We start from the raw sequence: 22,829 nt of genomic DNA on the forward strand, positions 1-22,829 counted from the left end.
CCTATGAATACTATGTGCGTGAAAGATCAGGTGGCCGCCATATTCCCACCATTTATTTTGTTTCTTACAGTTGCTCCTACAGCGGTGTGTGTGTTTGTATATGTATGTGTGTATGTATGTGTATATATTTTACACACATACACACATCACAATTAGAGATGAGCGAACGTGCTCGGCCACGCCCCTTTTTCGCCCGAATACCGCGAATTCCGAGTACTTCCGTACTCGGGCGAAAAAATTCGGGGGCCGCCGTGGCGGCACGGGGGGTAGCAGTGGGGAGTGGGGGGGAGAGGGAGAGAGAGAGGGCTCCCCCCTGTTCCCCGCTGCTACCCCCCGCACCGCCACGCCTCTCCCCGCCCCCCGGCGCCCCCCGAATATTTGCGCGCGAGTACTGAAGTACTCGAAAATGGCGGTACTCGGGTGCGTAAGTACTCGTAACGAGTACGTTCGCTCATCTCTAATCACAATGCATTGTTCTTACAAGGCGCACTGCACTGGCAGACACACTCGCATATTTGCCATGCGAGATATTGGTTTGAGTTTCTCGGGCTGATATAGTGCTCACTTGTGTAAAATCAGCCACAGAGAATGAATTTAACATCACCAATGACATAAAGCTATACATTGCCCTCTATTGTCAGCATGCTGTTATCCTGACCCCCAAGTGTCAATGCATAATGCATCCCAAGTGGCAGCGTGCCCACCCATATCACGTCTTGTATCCAAGCTAGAGGCGATACAACAGGGTCTGTTTCACATTTTGTATCCAAGCTAGAGGTAGTACAACTTTAACTTTTTTCCTTCTGCTTTGCTCAGATTCATTCAAATACTGTGGGTCAAAATACGCAGCACAGCCCTAGAGGAATTCGTTAAGGGGTCTAGTTTTTTAAACAGGGTCATTTGGGGGGGTTCTCCAAAGCGCTCAAGGGCTCCACAAGTGGGCAATTGGACCTAAAACACTTTCATGCAAAATAACTGTTCACAAAGCCACCGGCTGCTTCTTTCGGTTTGGGCCCCATTGTGCATACGGACACAAGATTAGGGCCACAATGGTTATATCTCTGAACACGGGACATACGGGGGGTCTCCTTTTTGGGGTGCCAATCCTCATCTTCATGTGCACTATAGAAAAAAATCCCATCATTAAAATTAAAATGACATATTTGCAAAAATATGAAATTTAATTTCTTCCCCTCCAATTTGCATTAATTCTTGACAAAAACTGTGGGGTAAAAATCCTCCTGACCCCCTCAGTGAATACATTAAGGGGTGTAGTTTATAAAATGGGGTCATTTGTGGGGGGATCTATCATTTGGACACCCATGAGACTTTGCAATCTTGGCTTGGTGCAGGAAAAGAAAGTGTTCCTCAAAATGTTATTAAGAATAAAGTGTTCATTCTTTCTTAATTTTTCCTCCGGTAAGCGGCACACCATTGCCTCCGAATCAATAGTGATGCCCAAAAAAACTTAAACAAGTTGTGAGCCCCTCCGTCTTTTCAGGTGCCAGAGGCACCCCGAAACGTTTTGCCACCCATTGCAAGGTCCCCAGCAAGTTCGCACAAACCGGCGAACCCCTCGGTCCTACGCACAAAAAATCATCCAGGTAATGAATGACCGACTGCACTGCAGCCGTGTCCCTCACTACCCACTCTAGAAATGAACTAAACGCTTCGACGTACGCACATGAGATGGAACATCCCATGGGCAAACAACGATCCGCAAAATAGCTCCCTGCCCAAAAACACCCTTAGGCCTCATGTCCACGGGGAAAATCAGATCCGCTGCAGATTCTCCATGGAGAATCTGCAGCGGGTCCCTCCTGCCCCGCGGACATGAGGGCTGAAAATAGCAATTTAAAAGCATTTACCTTTCCGTAGCGGGCGGGGACGCTCTGCTGTTCCTCACGGCCGGATCTTCATTTTCGGCCGGCGGATGAATACCTGACGCCGGCGGCACGTCGCCGGCACGTCGTCGACGTGCCGCGCGCATGCGCCGGGCACATCCGCCGAGCCGAAGCAAGGGAGATGCGGCCGTGAGGAAGAGAAGACCTTCAGCGCCCGCTCCGGGTGAGTAATTCTTTTAAATTCCTATTTTTGGTCTCCCGCGGATCCGGACGGCTCCATAGGCTTCAATAGAAGCCCGCGGGAGCCGTCCCCGCGGGAGACCCGCATGAAAATGGAGCATGGTCCAGATTTTTTCATGCTCCATTTTTTTTTAAATCTCTTTTATTGACGATCCGCGGGTATTTATCTACCCACGGGTGGTCAATGCATCCCTATGGGGTGCGGATCCGCGCGGGAGATCCGCTGCGGATTTTAAATCACATTTTGCCCGTGGACATGAGCCCTAAGAGCCTCACACTTTCCTGTGCTATCGGGAGCAAGCGAAAAGCTGACTCTATGTCAGCCTTTGCCATCTACGCCCCCCTACCACATTTCCGAATCCACTGAAGTGCCGCATCAAACGATGTATACACTACCGAGCATAGCTCGGGGTCTATTCCATCGTTTACTGACGCCCCTTTTGGGTATGATAAATGGTGAATTAGCCGAAATTTATTCGGCTCCTTCTTAGGTACCACTCCCAATGGTGACACCACCAAATCATGCACCGGCGGTTCTTTAAATGGCCCCGCCATGCGCCCTAACCTAACTTCTTTCATTAACTTCTCTGTCACCACTTCCGGATATTCTAACGCCGAACGCAAATTTTTTAACGAAAAGGGTACCCCATGAACCGGGGGCGGGATGTGAAAACCATCCCTAAAACCCTTAAATAATAACTCCGCCTGGTTAAATGTGCGCCCAAAATAAAGTAAATGGGTGGAAATATAAATCTTAGCAAAAATTTCTATATTATGTTTGCACATATTTAAGATATTGCAGTTGGAAATGTGAAAAAATGACGATTTTTTCAAAATTTTCCCAATTTTGGCGCTTTTAATAAATAAACACAAATTCTATTGGTCTATTTTTTCCGCCTAAATGAAGTACAACATGTGGCGAAAAAACCCTGCTCCTCGAACCTTCGCCGTCTTCTGCGCATACATCTGCCTTCAAAATACCGGAATCATGCGTAGGAGCTGGGGAGGGTCCAGGAAACTTAAAATCTTCCTGCTCCCGACTACTAAAGGTAACCGAGAGCCTGGAGCAGTGACCGGCAGCCTTGTTCAGCGGTACCCGGTCATGTGATAAAAAGGTAGCAATCTACCGTACGCCGGTTTCACACGACCTAATAAAAAATTGCGGATTCGCATGCATTTGATCCATGCTAATACACGGATTAATCAAATGCATTGGATTACACATTTCCGCTCACATTAGCGGGTCAGAATTAAAGGGGTTGTCCCGCGCCGAAACTGTTTTTTTTTTTTATTCAATAGGCCCCCCGTTCGGCGCGAGACAAACCCAATGCATGCATTTAAAAAAAAAAACGTTTAGTACTTACCCGAATCCCCGCGCTGCGGCGACTTCTTCCTTACCTTAGCAAGATGGCCGCCGGGATCTTCACCCACGATGCACCGAGGGTCTTCTCCCATGGTGCACCGTGGGCTCTGTGCGGTCCAGCCTCCTGATTGGCTGGAATCGGCACACGTGACGGGGCGGAGCTACGCGATGATGCGTAGAAGGGGGCGGAGCCAGAACTCCGCTCGTGCCGAGACCCAAGAGAAGGGAGAAGACCCTTCTGCGCAAGCGCGTCTAATCAGGAGATTAGACGCTGAAATTAGGCGGCACCATGGAGATGGGGACGCCAGCAACGGAGCAGGTAAGTGAATAACTTCTGTATGGCTCATATTTAATGCACGATGTATATTACAAAGTGCATTAATATGGCCATACAGAAGTGCTTACCCCCACTTGCTTTCTCGGGACAACCCCTTTAAGTAATCCACTCGTAGGAAACAGAACGCAGCATGTTCTATTTTACCGCAGATATCCACAACATAGAGGCCATTGTGCTTCATGGTCACAGATATACCCACAGCCCATACGTTACTACATTGTGTACGGGCAGTGGGTACCAGCGTCGCCAGCTAAACACAATATCAAATGGAGGAAATTATGACAAGACAGTGGGGAGACATGTAGCTGGGGGTGTGCTGCTGATTGACAGACTATACATGGGCCAGCAGTGTGGTGCCCACCTATTACCCCCAGGACTGATAATGGTGGCTGTGTGACAGGACAGGGGAGACATGTAGCTGGGGGTGTGCTGCTTAGTGACAGACTATACATGGACCAGCAGTGCAGTGCCCACCTATTACCCCCAGGGATGATAATGGCGTCTGTGTGACAGGACAGGGGAGACATGTAGCTGGGGGTGTGCTGCTCAGTGACAGATTATACAGGGAGCTGGTGCAGCAGTGCTGTGCCCACCTATTACCCTCAGGGCTGATAATGGCGGCTGTGTGACAGGACAGCAGGGAGACATGTAGCTGGGGGTGTGCTGCTCAGTGACAGACTATACATGGACCAGCAGTGCGGTGCCCACCTATTACCCCAGTGCTGATAACGGTGGCTGTGTGACAGGACAGGGTGGACAGATGCAGAAAGAACTCTTTCACATCAGCGCATTTACATGTAGCGAACAGAACCGGTGGATTTCAATGGGGTTTTTCACATTTCTGCACATACACGCCCCTTCGCCTGTGGCATGCTCTACTTTTCTGCACATTTGCGCACTAAAGGTCCCCATTAGAAGTTAATGGTGCACAAATGCGCGCACAGTATGCAGAGGTGTGTAATATGCTGCGTAATTCTGTTGAGAAAAGAAAACGTCTGAAACAAATTACACTAAATTTACCATTTCAAGTGGAGCATCTTTTTTTACGCACGCAAATAAACATGCCTTGCGAGTGGAAAAAGGACAGTAAAAAAAAGCCTTGTTCGGGGCACAAAAAAGTTGCGCTGAACTGCGCACAAATGTGTATACGCTCATTAGAAGCTGGACAGATACACAGACAGAACTCTTTCTCTTATGGCGGATTCAGACGAACACGGTTTTGCCCCCTTATACTGCCGCGATAATCACCGCCATATAACCGAACAATAGAAACCGCTGATCTCAATGGAATTTCTGCGGTTTTGTTTTTACCACTTCTTTTCCCGGCCGTTATTTGTGCGCTCAGGAAAAGATAAGACCTGCCCTATCATGTAGTGACAGTACCTGCAGGGAAGATCGGGCGGCGCCTGTCATCCCGTAGCAATTTCCAAACTTCTGCGCACTGGCACGGAGTGTAAACTGCTGGTGAAGGGGACAGGATTCTATTTGTTCTGGGGCAGTTGCACCTACGAAAGTCACAGAAAATAGAAATGATTGATTTCAATGGGTTTGTTCACAGGCGCGTATTTTCCATGTGCATTTCAATCGCACAAAAAAATACGCAGCATACTATATTTTCTCGAACATTCTCAAAGGGAAAGAACGCATATTATACTAATTGTCTATTTCACTAGCTGAGATAATCGTTGCGTGTTATTTCTTTGTCTGTGCAAATATGCGTAAGCTCATCGGAATCCAGCCTAAATGTAAACATATCAATCACATTTGCTCTATAGTCGCGGATATACCCGCAGCCCATACGCAACTATATTGTACATGGGCTGCGGGTACCCGAGTCATATCTAAGTGATGGTGCGGGAAATACAAACAAAAAACGGTGTACTGCGCATAAACAGGCGGTCATGCGCAGTACACCGTTTTTTGTTTGTATTTCCTGCATCCGTATGCAGCGCCATGGCTGGGCTCACAGCTGGGATCAGCTGACGGCCTCCACAAGTGGATTCTACATACGGCAGTGAGATCCCAGCGTTATTCAGACCCCTACCTAGAATACGTAATTTACAAGAAGCCCCAGGAACGCTCGCCTTCCTGCAGTTCCAATAGCAGCTTGTTGAGAGTCTTCTGTGTGGGACTTCCGCACCATGGCAAGCATACGAAGCCTCACAGAGCGCCACTTTTTACACCCCATACCCGCCGCTGAGGTCAAGAAATACCCCAAAAAAAGCAAGAGAGGAGAGGGGATACCTGGTTTTCTTGCCCCATGTGCCCATCCCAACCAGCCTCTGTAATTACCGCCGCCGTCGGACATAAAACACAGTTTACATTATTACTTTTATCTAAGATTCAGGGAATGCTAAAAAATTGGGGATGGCAAGGGGAAGGGGGATTGTAGAGGGGGGATTAATTTTAGAAAGTCCATTTTTTTTTTCCGCACAAGTGGGCAATGGGGCCTGGAATTTATTTAGTTGTGCACTGAAATCCAACGGGTGTTCCCTCCATTATAAGCCGAGCCATGTCTCCTGTAAGCAGATTAGGGCCACAACGAGTATATTTCTGAACACGGGACAAACAGGGGGATCCATTTTGGCGTGAAAGTCTTCATTTATTTGTATGCTGTACAAAAAAAGCTATTTTTAAAATGACAGAATTGACCACAAAAACGAAAATCGCAATGTTTTCCTTCTGCTTTGCTTAGATTCATTCAAAAACGGTGCGATCAAAATATGCAGTACACCCATAGATGAATTCGTTAAGGGGTCTAGTTTTCAAAATGGGGTCATTTGTGGGGGTTCTCCATTGTTTTGGACACTCACGGGTTCTACAAATGGGCAATGGGGCCTAAAACACCCTCAAGCAAAATGTCTGTTCTGAAAGATATCGGCTGTTCCTTTTTAATTGGGCCCCTGTTGTGCATACGGACATAAGATTAGGGCCACAATGGGTAGGTTTCTGAACACAGGACAAAGGGTGGGATCCATTTTGGGGTGCAAGTCTTCATTCATGTGTGTGCTGTACAAAAACAATATTTTTTAAATGACACAATTGCCAAAAAAATAAAATTCGTAATTTTTTCCTTCTGCAACTTCTAAACATATATCTTTATAAGGCCATTTTCACACAGTTTTTCCTCTCACTATGGTTCTGCTTCCTCCCCCCAAGCACACACATAGGACAGCATATAATTTACTCCCCCCAGCACACACATAGGGCAGCATATAACTTACTTCCTCCCACCCAGCACACACATAGGGCAGCATATAATTTACTCCCCCCCAGCACACACATAGGGCAGCATATAATTTACTTCCCCCCCCCCCCCAGCACACACATAGGGCAGCATAAAAATTTATCTCCCCCCTCCTCCCCGGCAGGATTACCTTGAAAACTGACCTAGGTCCTAAGAGGTGTACAGACACGGAGGCTGCTGCTGCTTGCACAGAGGCGGCTCTTCCTCCTACTCATGGGACGCTCTGTTGTTTGGTGCTGCAGTCCTCAGCACTTCAAGAAGGCGCCTTGTGATTGGTTGCGGCAGCTGCTTCCACACCAGCAAGGACCATTGTATTTCAGCCGCACTTCAGTAGCAGAGAGTGATTCCAGTAACCTCATTGGTTGTTGGGTACACACACCCCAGATTGAGGTGTGGGGGGTGTGTACCCAACAACCAATGAGGTTGCTGGAATCGCTCACTGCTACTGAAGTGCGGCTGAAATCCAATATATGCGGCCCCTTCAGCAGCGCTCTGCGCTCACACTAACCTGCTATGTGTGGAAGCGGCCCCTTCAGCAGCGCTCTGCACTCACACTATAGCAGGTTAGTGTGAGAGCGCAGAGTGCTGCTGAAGGGGCCACGGGATTGTTCCTTTTAGAACAAAAGTTCCCGGCGGGAACAAATCCCAATCATCATCTTCCGCCAAGTCACTAAGATGACTAATCCGATATTTTTGTATCTAAGTGAGCTGAATATGGCCGCCACCACAACTTGCCTCCAGCTTTCCTAGTCTTCTGCACAACATCATTACATGTCTACACCACTTTGTTTTCAGGAGCCGAGGCAAGTGGGGTGACGACTACCGAGCGAGGCTCTGTTCGTGTCAGCGGTAGGGGGCTCCATGATGGTCATCAGGTTACCAACATGTTCTGTCACCCAGCTTTGCTAGTCCCTGAATGGCCAGTCAGCCTCCTTTTGTCATATCACTGTAGGGTAGTGACTCCCACCTCCAGTCCTCAGGACCCCACAGATCATGTTTTCAGGACTTCCTCAGTGTTGTACAGGTGATGTAATTATCATCGGTGCCTCAGACATTGCCACAGGTGTTCTTACTATACGAGATCCTGAACATGACCTGTTGGGGGCGCTGAGGGGCGGAGGTGGGGAGCACTGCTCTAGAGGGTTCTAGGAAAGCTGGGAGATCCATTGTGTTGGCATTAGGTTAGCTGAACCCCCAGCGATCCGCTGTAATCCAAGGAAGATCTGGCAGTAAGGCTAATGTCACACAGTGAGTGCGATACCAGGCCGTGAATCGCAGCCTGTTTTCGTGCTCGCTAACGTACGATTTTTCTGTGGATGTGAGTCATTTTTGTAATAAAACTGCCTCCCCTCCCTCCCGCTGCGGCTGTCCGCACCTAGCACACGGTGCGATGCTGCCGCCAGCCTCATTAAAACAATGGGTGATGCAAGGCCCCGCCGAAGAAAGAACGAGCCGCGGTTCATATACGTGCAATATTTGCTCTGCCGTGTGAAAAAGGCCGAAGTGTTCAATTCCCCTACAACACCCCCGCAGGAGAAATTAAGTATCACGCCGTCCTTCTGCCATATGATGAACAGACATGTTGGCTGCACCATATGGTAAACTGGAGTCGAGTAATAGTGAAACGCTCAAACGTGGGAATACAGCCGTTCACGTTCCATCTGAATATTGGTGCATTTACGGTCAGCGTTCGGAGGCAGAACACGTCTCATGTGGATTAGATCCGCCGTGTGGGTTTTGCATTTTGCACACACCGGAGAGGTTCTTATTTCTATGTTGTACAAGAAGGCTGGAGTACGATACACTCTGTGTATTAGGAATATTTGCGATACTCTGTGCGACTCGCTTAGAGATAGTTTGGGCGTCATTTGTAGGATTTCCTCCCAGTGAGACTCCTCAATGGGCCCTATGTCTGCCTCCCATTTTGCTTTTGTTGGTATCGGGTTGCATGCATTGATCGTGTCCTGTATGTGAGAGTATAATATAGATATTTTCCTGGCTGTGGTGGTGGCGTTACCTATTATGTCCGCCACTATGTTCGTTGTCACTGTTATTTCCGCCAAATTCTTTTACATCCTTGAAGGATGGCAGGCTACATGTGCTGTGCGGACCAGACGGCGTCTGTAAGATGCACTACGCTACTTGCTTAGTGGAGCCGTGCTGCACAGATAGTGTAGTTGTGCTAAGCCAAGTGGAGCTGTGACTCAATTACTCAGTGGCACGCTGACGTGGAATGCGATAGTGTTACTACATCTGTAAATTGATGTCTTGCAGCTTTAAAATCCGCCCCGCAGGTCAATTTAAACTGTAGATTGTTTTTCCGCATTATATGGATGAGATTTCTTTAAACGTGTGACTACTTCTCCATTCACTTCTGTGGAGCTGACGGAGATGGTCAAACACTGAGCTCCCATGAACGGCGGAGTCGTAGTCATGCAATGAGACTAGTGCTACGCGACCAAGATCGCTGTATAGCCCTGCGACCTCACATTCTCGGGCCGGCTTCACACCACCGATTTCCTATTGTTCAATCCACAGTCGTCGTCCACACGGAGGATCTGCAGCAAATCACATGCATTGAAAGATACATACTCCATGAGGTTCTAGGACGGGACATACTGTGTCCGGCGTCCAGAGATACTCCTAGAATTCTAGATCTGACTGCCATAATTGAAATTGGAATGCAGCACCTTCTCTATCAGGGACAGTTCTTACATCCTCCACTGAGGCGTGGAAATCCAAACAATCACTGCTATTACTGACTCTCTGAAGTGTTCAAAACGTCACGTTTATAACTGTAATGGACAGTACTAACAATTGCTATTGCTAGTTATGCAACTGTAAAGAATAAGTTGATTACAATAGATTGAATCTAAGTAGTTCTGCTCATCCTTTGCATAAAATAAGCCTTGCATAGAATTTAGTGTGTTTGTATATCGTGTAGAGTTAATCCTGCTTACAACCCATATAGAAATAGCCTGTTTGTATATTACATAGAATTAAGATTAAGTCTACTAAGTCTGTGATATAGGGTTAATCCCAGAGAGGGAGGAGGGGCTGTCACGGTGGATATTTCCGCTCCTCCATTACACAATACAGTCGGGGAAAAACGCATGGTATGGACTAGAGATATTGCTGTTTCTGACCATCATGGACTGTTTCTGACCAGTGGCATTTGGAGATTTGCAGTACTTGTTGACTTGTCCACCTGCAGCGGCACCGTTTGTCTCTTGTCTAGACTCCAACACTGGTTGACGTTAACTACGCATGTTTGACTACACCTGCTCCGGAGACCTATCAGCCAGTTAATTTCCCGTTCGCCTAGGGATAGCGTAGGCGGCCATAGGAACCAGCGAGGGGGCGTTTCACGAAACGTCAGCTCGTACAGGTGAGGGATTTGGATTTCTCGGAAAAACCAAGACGGGAAATCCATGTCCCCCTCCTGAGATAGGCAGGGATTTCACCTCCCCTTGTTGTAGGGAATTGTGGACGACGGGAGATTGACGAACCGAGGAGCAGGTCTCAGTCAGTGTTGGAGAGGGAAGGGGGGCTTCTATAAATATTGGTGGCATTGTCACTGAAAGAGAAGAAATCCTTCCTGTTTCTCCCAGTCAGTGTTAGAGAGGGAGGGGGGAAACTCCGAAAGGGCGAAAAGAGGAAGTGCTACTATTCAAAGCTTAAGTACTACAAGTCACAGCCAGAAGCAGGACGTAAGTTACGGACATTAACCTGAAGAGCTAAGAATGGGAAACAAACCAAGTAGCAATAACGGCTGGCGAGCATGTGATTTAGTAGCGGAGAGAGAAGGAAAACACTGCTCCAGTAAATGGCCACAGATATGCAAAGTAGCAAGCTGGGACCCTAGCCCCAGTGGACGGCTGCAGCCGGAGGTGTGCAGAATCTTGATAAGAGATAGGCGTGGTAGGCTACAGGACAAAAACTTACTCACAGCTGCAGAGGGATGGTATCGCGTCGCCAAGACGCTGAATAGAGATGGATGGTCAGAAACAGAACAGGGGGATTGTGGGAAATATAAACGTTATGTGTATCATGCAAATTCTGTGAACCCACTTCTTACACATCCGTCAGCACCTCCCATACAATCAAGTAACCTACCATATTGGATGTGCCTAGTCTGCGGAACACAGAACCCGAAGCAGCGAGAGACATGCGTAAGCTGTGGTGCTCCTCGCCCGGTGGGTAACGTAAATGAGCCCACACTTCCTGTATTCAACGCTGAACAGGCAGTTCCCACATCCGGAGCTGCCTTGCGTTCCAACACTGCAATTTCCTGTGATTATGTCACAGGAAATACTAGGCATTCCAATATGCGTTCCACAGCCACTTCCTCAATGACCACTTCCTCTGGCAGCCATCTTAATACACCTCAGAGGCCTAGTGCGCAGCCATCCACACAGTCACCCACTCCGTACGGTGGCCATCTTGGTACACCCCAGAGGCCTAGTACCCAGCCGCCCACTCATAAAGGCAGCCATATTGCTACACCTCAGAGACACAATACACCTGCCATGTCTCCACTATACCCAGTGATAGATCCGCAAATGTTACAAGCACAAAGACAAACTGTTCCTCTGTTTCCAGATCAACCAGTCGCTGGGGATCAGGCAATTACTAGTGACAAGCTGATCACAGGACCTGTAGAAGGTGGAGATGGAGCTCAGGGGGGCTTTGGCCTACCCCCACACAGGGAGGAAGATGAAGATCGGTGGGCAGACAGTGGGACAGACAGCGAGGAAGATGGGGAAACAGGAGTCACTAGGTCCGGAGAAAAGTTCCGAGGCCGACCACCTCCCCTGAAACCAGTGCGCCGCTGGGATACTGGCATTTTAACAAACAAGGATTATGGTGCAAGGCCAAAACGACATTCAACAATGACGACCTCAGGGGGAGCAGGAGAACAATACTCACTGACGAAGCCCAGCTTACGTAAGAGCCAAGCAGCTCGCACGAGTATACAAGAACAACTTAAAGGGGTTGTCCCGCGGCAGCAAGTGGGTCTATACACTTCTGTATGGCCATAATAATGCACTTTGTAATATACATTGTGCATTAATTATGAGCCATACAGAAGTTATAAAAAGTTTTTTACTTACCTGCTCCGTTGCTAGCGTCCTCGTTCCCATGGAGCCGACTAATTTTCGCCCTCCGATGGCCAAATTAGCCGCGCTTGCGCAGTCCGGGTCTTCTGCAGTCTTCTATGGAGCCGCTCGTGCAGAATGCTGGCTCCGTGTAGCTCCGCCCCGTCACGTGCCGATTCCAGCCAATCAGGAGGCTGGAATCGGCAATGGACCGCACAGAAGAGCTGCGGTCCACGGAGGAAGAGGATTCCGGCGGCCATCTTCACCGGTAAGTATTGAAGTCACCGGAGCGCGGGGATTAAGGTAAGCGCTCCGGTAAGCTTTCTTTACGTCCCTGCATCGGGGTTGTCTCGCGCCGAACGGGGGGGGGTTGAAAAAAAAAAAAAACCCGTTTCGGCGCGGGACAACCCCTTTAACTTTGCACCTCCCAACACATCTACCCCCAAGGTCCATTTCATGTCTCCACAAGAAGATGACCCTTATGGATCACAAGACTCCCTGCCAGATGAACAACAATCCCTGGCACCTCAGATCACACCTCAACTGGCACCACACAGGATGCCTTTCGTGCCGGCTGACGCCTCGCTCCTATATGTCAACTTCACTCCAAGCCAAGCCACCATTCTCCAGACCGGATTACCTGATCCAGAAAAGCAACCCATGCCTTTCTTCAGGAAGTTGGTCCAGTACCAGCGTAATTATTCGGCCACCTGGAAGGATCTACAAGCCTTGACGGAAGTCAAGGCAGGAGATACGTATTGGCCAGTCATCCAGAAATCCCTCGATCCGACGAGTGAGAATGCTACTCCAGAGACAACATATGCTTCTAGGAGGGAATTCTGCAAGCAAGTGAAGGCCTGGGCACAAGACAGACTGGCGGATCAAGCTATCACACTGCAGGACGTGACCCAAGAAAAAGGGGAATCCGTGGACAAATTCTATGGTCGCCTCATTCAACTCTTTGACGATCTCGGATTCTCCTCACAAATCAGAACACACCAACTGATGCTTTCCGCTGCTTTTGTTTCTGGTTTTACGAGACCCAATCAGAAAGGGACTAATGGCAGCGAAACCGGAATAAAAGATCCTGGCCATCGATGTCCTACTACCAGTTGCAAAGGGAGTAGCAGGAAATGGACCTACCCCTGTCATGGTGGCAATGGGAGCTCCACGCAATCATAGTCAGGATGGGCCAAGAAGGTGTTATAGATGTAACAAAATAGGGCACCTCAAGAGAGACTGCCGCGCACCACCAGGACAAACCGGTCAAGCAAACCAGACCAGAAGACAGACTGAACCAACATCTGATGGCTTTCCGCCTCCACCACCTCCGGTATCGTATATGGCCCGTCCCACTAGGACGCTGGCAAGCCAGTTTCCAGTATGGCCTCTTTCCAGCAGAACCCTGCAGTAGATAATACCGGACCCCAAGCCCAAGTGACTCTCTCTATCGCAGGGAATCCAACCACCTTCCTACTGGACACTGGTGCAGCCAGGAGCATCATTCGTGCTGACGATTTTCCCTTAAAACACCTGCTGGATGATAAGACCATACTGACCGTGGGGGTAGGTGGAAGGCCTTCTGAAAACCCACTAAGCAAGCCACTTCCTGTCGGCATACAGAACATCCTGGCTAGATTTGTGATCCACAAGACCTCACCGCTCAACCTACTGGGAGCCGACCTTCTATCAAGACTTCAAGCTACAATTGCCTACACTGAAGACGGTGGCATAACGGTTACCTCCCCTTTATCTGAAGATGACCAGATGACACTTGCCTCTGAACCATTCCTCATGGCCTGTCAAGAAGTATAGAAAACAATACCGGACGATGTGAAAGCAAGAATCCCTGATACACTGTGGTCAAAAGGACCTGAGGACATTGGTCGTCTGCGAGTTCCACCAGTGATGGTGAGGATGAAGCCCGGAATGCCGTTCCCAAGAAGACCACAGTATCCACTGAAGCACTCAGTTTCACTAGCCATTGACGAACAGATCAAGACGCTGGTCCAGAATGGAGCCCTTGTCCCATGTGAGTCGCCATGCAACACCCCCTTGTTTCCAGTGAAGAAGACACCGAAGGGCGAACCAAGCAAATACCGTATGGTTCAAGACCTACGGGCAGTGAACCAGTCTACCATAATGGAAACTCCCATAGTGGCAAATCCACACACGCTACTGTCTGGAATTCCGCCAACAGCGAAGTATTTCACAGCGATCGATATGGCAAACGCCTTCTTTGGAATTCCGTTAGATCCATCATGCCAGTTCCTATTCGCCTTCACGCACAACGGAGGCCAACTCACATGGACTGTAATGCCTCAAGGTGCACAGAATTCACCAAGTCAATTCGCCAAGGCAATGTCTCTAATTCTAAACCCATGGATGGAGGGACACCCCACAGTGGTCTTACTCCAATACGTGGACGACCTGTTACTTTGTGCAGATGATCTGGACACGGCCTCCTCCTCCTCTGAAAATCTTCTGTGCTATCTGGCGTATCAGGGATGTAAAGTGTCAGAATCCAAGTTACAGTGGTGCTGCACCACCGTCATCTTCCTTGGCCACTGCATTTCCCAAGGAGTACGCCACCTAACAGAAGACCGGGTTGCAGCCATCCAACAAGTACCTCTTCCCCGAACTGAAAAGGCTCTTCAAGCTTTCCTGGGACTGATCTCGTACTGCAGAGCCTGGATTCCAGAGGCTTCTTTGCTGATGCAACCCCTGTACAAAGATGTCAGAAGGATCGTCAAGGAAGGAGGAAAGGCCAAAGTCTCTTGTACTCTCTCAGAAGACTCGACAAGAAATTTCAGCACGCTCAAGGACCTGATCTCTAAAGCACCTGCATTGGGACTACCAGACTACGACAAACCATTTGCTCTTTTTGTGTCCGAAAATCAAGGACATGCATCAGGTGTCCTTACGCAGAAACATGCTGGAAAATCGCGGCCTGTCGGCTATTTCTCAGCCAGACTCGACCCAGTGGCCAGAGCGGGACCTTCCTGCCTACGGGCAGTCTTTGCAGCCCATGTCTTGCTGGACAAAACTTCAGATCTCGTGCTGGGTTACCCTCTGACTGTCCTGGCTCCACATGACATTGCCGCCGTACTCAACCAGACACAGCCGAAGCATCTATCAGCAGCAAGGCATCTACGCTTACAATGTTCACTGCTGATTCCAGAGAATGTCACGTTACAGCGTTGTAATGTCCTCAACCCTTCCACCCTCCTTCCGATTCTTCAGGGGGAAGACGGAGGCGATAAAGAGGAGAATGATGCTGAAGAAAAACCAAATGGTTCCGTCTCCTACTATGACATTCCACGTCCTTCACATGACTGCGTCAAGATGATGCAACAGGAAATCTCTCATCTACCATCAGTCTATGACAAACCACTGGAACCCGTAGACTACACACTCTTCGTGGACGGCTCCAGATTTGCCAATGAGATGGGTCGGTACCATACCGGTTACGCAGTTACCACCACCACAAAGATAATCCAAGCGCAACAACTCCCTCCCACCGTATCAGCACAAGAAGCCGAACTACAGGCCCTCACATGGGTGTGTGAGGTGGCCCAGGATCGTACAGCCAACATCTACACAGATTCACGGTACGCTCATGGAGTGGCTCACGACTTTGGGATTATCTGGAAAGTTAGAGGATTCCTCACAGCTGCAGGCACCCCAGTCAAGCATCATCAAGCCATCAGGCATCTGCTGGATGCCCTCCAACTGCCACGGAAGGTGGCCATACTGAAAGTGAAAGCTCACAGCAAGAAGAACACTGAAGAAGCCGTTGGTAATCATACAGCGGACCAAGCAGCAAAAAGAGCTGCAAGGGGGGAGTTTGGAAGAATTGGAATTCAGGTGGAAGCGCTACCGGTAGGTGTGGAATCAACAGAGAACCCAGGCCTGTCCATGATGGTCAGTGTGGATGAGAAGATACAACCAGACTACCTTACAGAAGCACAGAAGAGAGCGAGCAAGGAAGAGAAAGAAGAATGGACAAAGAAGGGAGCAAAAAAGGACGAACAAGGACTGTTTACGCTGACAGGCCGCCCATGTTTGCCTAGAAGCTTTTACCCAGCAGTGGTACAGTGGGCACATGGCCCAACCCATTTGTCCCAAATGCTCATGAACTCATTGATCCAGAAATATTACCTGGCGCCTGGCATCTCAACGTTGGTGGACAAGTATTGCAAAGCTTGCACCATTTGCGCTCAGTGTAATCCAGGAAAGATGGAAGAGACACCTAGAAAACACCTGGCCAAGCCACTGTATACATTCCAACGGATCCAGATTGACCACATCCAAATGCCAAAAGCGGGACGTTTTGAATACGCCCTAATAGTGGTGGATGTCTTCTCTGGGTGGGCAGAAGGATATCCAAGTGCCAATATGACTGCCAAAACTACCGCCAAGAAACTCATAACTGAGTTAGTTTGCCGTTTCGGAATACCTGAAGTCATCGAAAGTGATCAAGGTCCAGCGTTTACTGCCAACGTCACCAAGGAGATATGGCAGGCGTTAGGCAGCAGTCTTTTGTTTCACACGCCTTATCACCCGCAGAGTAGTGGTAAGGTAGAGAGACTAAACGGTACCTTGAAAACAAAAATACTTAAAATGTCACGAGAAACTGGTATGCCCTGGCCAGAAATCCTTCCGATAGCACTGTATAGCGTGAGGTACACACCAAGGGGAAAACACAAATTATCACCTTATGAGGTCCTTTTTGGGACCGTCCCCAGACTAGGGTGTTATTTTTCTCAGCAGTTACAATTGCATTCAGATGTTCTGACTAAGTATGTTATATCGCTCGCCAAAGAAATAACTAAAGTCCATGCACGAGTTTTCTCTTCCATTCCAGACCCAGACCAAGACACAGGCACCCATTCCATACAACCCAGGGATTGGGTGTACGTAAAGAAGTTCCTGAGGAAAAACCCTCTTGAGCCCAGATTCGACGGTCCGTTCCAGGTGTTGTTGACTACCGCCACCTCAGTGAAGCTGGAGGGGAAGCCTACCTGGATCCACGCAAGCCACTGCAAGAAAGCTCCATCCCAGAAGGACGCATCATCATGAAATATTTAGGTCAAGTTATAATACTTCTCCTATGTGGGGTTCTGGTAATGTGGGACGAGAAGGGTACCTCGGTAAAGAACCAGAAACAGCAGGCTAAATGGGTGGGGGAAAGTCATATCAATATGTGGGAGTATTTAGCCAAAGATGTAATCAATATAACTAATATGTGTATGCCTAACTTAAGGAGCGGGGATGACATTCTACAGACTTGCCTACTGGCCATTCCCACTCCAGTAAAGGTATTGAGATCAATTTATGCAATGGTACATGACGATGATGATGTGGGGGAAGACAATGTAATACAAGATAACACCTTTATTAACATATATGAATATTGTCTCTACTGTAAAGCTGTAGAACACACTGATTGGTCCAATATGACTGAGTTCCAGGTCAAAAATGTCTCACAGGCTGAGGTATGTTACAACTTCATATGTAATCCACGGTACATTGGGAAATGTGAGAAGGACCAAGTGGTCACTAGTGATTCCCAAATACTTTGCTCCCGTACGGAAGAACAATGTCAAAAGATAGTGACTACCATGTCTTGTGAGAAGGTAGTTCGGAGTCCCAGCCATTTCAGACATGTCAAACTACCCATAGGATGGGTCCTGTCTTGTGGCAATTTGACGTACACATACATCCCCGCTAATATTTCAGGAGGACCGTGTGCATTGTCCTGACTGAGTATCCTTATGTACCAGAAACCAGACCCCCCGGCACCCACACCTAGGTATCAGAGGGACATCCACGGCCTGCCCAATAGCTGTGTAGGACTACCTACTCTACTGAGCTTTTCAGAACACACTGCACTAGCTTTCAGTATACTAGGCACCCCCGCATTAGCCCAGCATAACGCAAGAGTGATTAAAGGGGTTGTCCCGAGGCAGCAAGTGGGTCTGTACACTTCTGCATGGCCATAATAATGCACTTTGTAATGTACATTGTGCATTAATTATGAGCCATGCAGAAGTTATAAAAAGTTTTATACTTACCTGCTCCGTTGCTAGCGTCCTCGTCTCCATGGTGCCGACTAATTTTTGGCCTCCGATGGCCAAATTAGCCGCGCTTGCGCAGTCCGGGTCTTCAGCAGTCTTCTATGGAGCCGCTCGTGCAAGAGAGCGGCTCCGTGTAGCTCCGCCCCGTCACGTGCCGATTCCAGCCAATCAGGAGGCTGGAATCGGCAGTGGACCGCACAGAAGAGCTGCGGTCCACGGAGGAAGAGGCCATCTTCAGCGGTGAGTAGAGAAGTCACCGGAGCGCGGGGATTCAGGTAAGCGCTCCGGTGAGCTTTCTTTACCTCCCTGCATCGGGGTTGTCTCGCGCCGAACGGGGGGGGGGTTGAAAAAAAAAAAAACCTGTTTCGGCGCGGGACAACCCCTTTAATAGCTTAGCCTGCGACATGGTAAAAGGTCTCAATGCCATGTCCCAGGCACTGGACCTACTACTCTTAGATGTACAAAACATACGGAGAGCCACCCTACAGAACAGAGCTACCATTGATTATCTCCTTATGACCTTGAACCACGGGTGCGAAGAGTTTGAAGGGATGTGTTGTTTCAATCTCTCTGACAACTCTGCATCGATCCACCAACAAATCAACCGCCTGAGAGATCTAGCCACCAGTATCAAACAAGGAACGGATCAAGGGTGGTTTGATTGGTTGACAGGGTCCTGGTTTGGGCTTACTCTGATAAAAAAGATACTAACTGTTTTTGTTGCCATTATAATTGTCCTAATTTCTGTTTGTTGTTGCATACAGTGTATTCCGACCCTGATGACTACCTGGTCCACCTGTTTCACTATGATGTCCAACAACAGGCCCACTGTCAGTGCAAACGTCGTCATCACGGATCCAGAATACGATGATGTCGTTCCATCCTATACCCCCATGACAGCAGTAGCTCCAGTATACAACACAATGCAAGTCTAGAGTCAGCGGTGGGGGTGGGACGAAGCAGGGCGAGTTTAGTGAAACAGATAGTTTCAAGGGGGGTCTGTAGTGGAAACCCAATATATAGCTATATTGGGTCGGTGGGCCTTGGCAGTGGACATTAGTCAATTAATAATCTGTATAACACGCTTGCCTTCTGTTCTGATACAGCTATAAGAATGTTCTTACTTTTACGCAATAGGTACTTCCGTTTATATGAAAATATCTGTTCTATAACTCTGCTGACAAGATGAAATTTAACATGAAACCGATATATAAATATATCTGTTTTTCCAGCTGTTTGTGCATTTAGAAGTAAAGGATTAGACAGTTAACCGCACTTGAGACAAGTACCGCTTTTAGATACCGCAATAATTACCCCAGCAATTTTACTGGAAACGTATGCAAATAACCTGAGATATTTATGCAATTACTAATTCATGAAATTGCCTCCAATCATTTCGGTCTATACACACGTGGGGTACGAAATAGTATCCGCCCTATCCAATCTGCTACCACGTGACGGGCAATGCCAGATGACCGGATGAAGGAAGACGCTTATCCAATAATCAAACAATACGTTGTATCTATGTAATCTTTGCCTGCCCCAAGAGGGCCGATTTGTTAAGCTTTATAAAAGAGGCTACGCGCCCAAAAATAAACAGGAAGTTTCTTATTCTGAACGTGTGTCAGACTGATTACTTCATGACAGTGCGCACTGTCCCATACCTTTGATCATTCAATCTGGAAGGGTGTGATCATTCCAAATTGAGTAAGCCGTGGTTCCACAAAGGAAATCCACGACATACCTTTTAAAAAAATGTTGGCAGCAGCAGCGACCAATCAGATTTTGTAGGCCGCCCCTTCCCCCTTATGGGCTCAATAAAATAGCCGTTCGGTGGAACATCCAATTTATCCGGCTGCTGTGGCTTCTTGGGAAGATAGCATAGTACATGTTTGCCAACTTCCAACTCCAATGGAGACTGACTGTAAATGGCAGCCGTGCTATAGTATTTATGGTTCCAAGCTGTATGTGTCATAATAGAGCCTTAATGACATCACGATGCAGCTTTAACTGTCAGCCATCCAGGCTTATTGCATACAGTCTGTCTGGCTATCTATCTATCTATCTGTCTCTGTGTATAGATAAATATCTATATAAATATATAGAAATACATATATATCGATATAGATTTTTGTGGATATCTAGTTAAATATATGGATGTATGCATATATAGATACTAGCTGATATACCCGGTTTCGCCCGAGTTAATTTGGTACTGGTGTTTATCTGGTGTTCACACGGAAAATCTTATGAAGTCGTGGTTACTTTAGAGATAGCGGAAAAACATATGTTCACCATTTTGCACAGTTCTCTGCGTTACCCAGGAAACACCACGGGAGGTAACCACGCAACGTTTCCTTTATATAAAATGACATCAGGAAGTGAGAGAATTAGATTACGTACATAAAATTTGGACACTAATTCTTTTGCGCTTAGAATTGAATAATCGAGTTGGGACCCATTAGCTTTTCCTATTTATGACATAATTAATGCTCGTGCCAAATTTCCCTTTTCTATGACACCGGAAAGTGAGAAAATTACATTCTGCACGTAAAATTTCGACGCAAATTCTTTTGCACATAGAATTGAATAATGGAGTTGGGACCCATTAGCTTTTCCTATTTATGACATAATCAATGCTCGTGCCAAATTTCCCGTTTCTATGACACCGGAAAGTGAGAAAATTACATTCCGCACGTAAAATTTGGACGCTAATTCTTTTGCGCATAGAATTGAATAATCGAGTTGGGATCCATTAGCTTTTCCTATTTATGACATAATCAATGCTCGTGCCAAATTTCCTGTTTCTATGACACCGGAAAGTGAGAAAATTACATTCCACACGTAAAATTTGGACGCTAGTTCTTTTGCGCATAGAATTGAATAATTGAGTTGGGACCTATGAACTTTTCCTATTTATGACGTATTCAATGCTCGTGCCAAATTTGACGTTTCTATGACACCGGAAAGTGAGAAAATTAGATTCCATACGTAAAATTTGGACGCTAATTCTTTTGTGCATAGAATTGAATAATTGAGTTGGGACCCATTAACTTTTCATATTTATGACACAATCAATGCTCGTGCCAAATTTCATGTTTCTATCACATTGGGAAGTGAGAGATTTAGATTATGTACGTAAAATTTGGACGCTAATTCTTTTGCGCATAGAATTGAATAATGAAGTTGGGACCCATTAGCTTTTCCTATTTATGACATAATCAATGCTCGTGCCAAATTTCATGTTTCTATGACACCGGAAAGTGAGAAAATTACATTACGCACGTAAAATTTGGACGCCAATTCTTTTGCGCTAGAATTGAATAATCGAGTTGGGACCTATGAACTTTTCCTATTTATGACATAATCAATGCTCGTGCCAAATTTCACGTGTCTATGACACCGGAAAGTGAGAAAATTAGATTCCGTACGTAAAATTTGGACGCTAATTCTTTTGCGCATAGAATTGAATAATGAAGTTGGGACCCATTAGATTTTCCTATTTATGACATAATCAATGCTCGTGCCAAATTTCACGTGTCTATGACACCGGAAAGTGAGAAAATTAGATTCCGTACGTAAAATTTCGACGCCAATTCTTTTGCGCTAGAATTGAATAATCGAGTTGGGACCCAATTACTTTTCCTATTTTGGAGATAATCTATGCTTGTGCCAAAATTCATGTTTCTACGACATCGGGAAGTTGGAGAACTTTTGGCGAGTCAGTCAGTGAGTAAGTGAGTCAGTCAGTCAATGAGTCAGTGAGGGCTTTCGTCTTTATATATATATATAGTTATGGAAGGCTAAAAAATGACGTACTGTGCATATAATTTCTTCTTCCTATGATGCTTTTTATCTTTATTATTCTTAATATCGCTATGAATGTCATCTCAGGAGAAGGCTATAATACACTACAAGAGGTTTAAGCGAATCTTGCTAATTTTAGGGAAAAGAGTTCTGCACAGGTTTGAAGACTGCAACGTTGTATTGTGGGTGCCCGCAGAAACCTGCCAGTGTGTGTGCCTTGAGAGTGAATGTCACGACGCCAAAAGCAGTAGAAGGCCGCGTTGCAGGCAAAACCTTTTTCAGGTACAAGCAAGTATTTTAGCTCAGCTAACCAATCGCGTTATTTACACTTTGCTTGCCTGCCTGCCTGCCGTGGATTATTCTAGGGGTTTTCCCCAGCTCGCAGCATTGTATCCACTGAGCGTTTGCTTGCGGTAGGTACTGTTGGAAGCAGCCAATATGATCAGACATAAGGCCTTGCCTATAAGCATTCCCCAACCTCCAAGAACTGAACCTACCTGCCTGAATTGTAAGTACCTACCTTATTGTTCTCCATGTAAGAACTGAGCGTACCTTTTAAAAAAATGTCGGCAGCAGCAGCGACCAATCAGATTTTGTAGGCCGCCGCTTCCCCTTACAGGCTGAATAAAATAGCCGTTCGGTGGAACATCCAATTTATCCGGCGGCTGGGGCTTCTTGGGAAGATAGCGTAGTACATGTTTGCCAACTTCCAACTCCAATGGAGACTGACTGTACATGGCAGCCGTGCTATAGTATTTATGGTTCCAAGCTGTACGTGTCATAATAGAGCCTTAATGACATCACGATGCAGC

At 47.2% G+C, this 22,829-nt stretch overlaps 1 long non-coding RNA gene across 1 annotated transcript in view; it reads left to right on the forward strand.

Moving 5' to 3' along the window:
- Positions 1-19,805, forward strand: part of LOC136611410 (uncharacterized) — a 74,902-nt gene extending 55,097 nt beyond the window's left edge. The window contains exon 3 of the long non-coding RNA XR_010790265.1: positions 16,998-19,805. This is a non-coding gene — a long non-coding RNA (uncharacterized lncRNA). The remainder of the gene's footprint in view (positions 1-16,997) is intronic.
- The last annotated feature ends 3,024 nt before the right edge of the window (positions 19,806-22,829 follow it).

Source organism: Eleutherodactylus coqui, chromosome 2 (genome assembly GCF_035609145.1).
Source record: "Eleutherodactylus coqui strain aEleCoq1 chromosome 2, aEleCoq1.hap1, whole genome shotgun sequence".
NCBI classification, from domain to species: Eukaryota; Metazoa; Chordata; class Amphibia; order Anura; family Eleutherodactylidae; genus Eleutherodactylus; species Eleutherodactylus coqui.